This window comes from Haliaeetus leucocephalus, unplaced genomic scaffold, assembly GCF_000737465.1.
Source record: "Haliaeetus leucocephalus isolate CR32 unplaced genomic scaffold, Haliaeetus_leucocephalus-4.0 Scaffold186, whole genome shotgun sequence".
In the NCBI taxonomy this organism is placed as follows: Eukaryota; Metazoa; Chordata; class Aves; order Accipitriformes; family Accipitridae; genus Haliaeetus; species Haliaeetus leucocephalus.
Window position 1 is genome coordinate 9,318 of NW_010972622.1, and position 293 is coordinate 9,610.

Here is a 293-nt window from a genome sequence, read left to right on the forward strand (position 1 = left end):
GACACGCATCCCGTCCGTCACCGCCGCGCCACACTCCCGGAAGCCGAGGGGGCGGCGCAGTTCCCATGGTGACCAGGGAAGCGCTGACGTAACCTCTCTGCCGGTTTCACCCTGTGGTTGGCTGGCTCGCCAANCACATGACCGGAAGCGTTTTCGCTAGCCGTGCTTCGCCACACCCCTAAGCGGGTCACGACCCCCCGATGGGCGGGGTTACCTGTGACCTTTGGCTTCTCTGGGGTCGGGTCAGGGGTCGGGAGGGGACATGGGGGGGCGTAGGGAGGGAATGGGGGGGA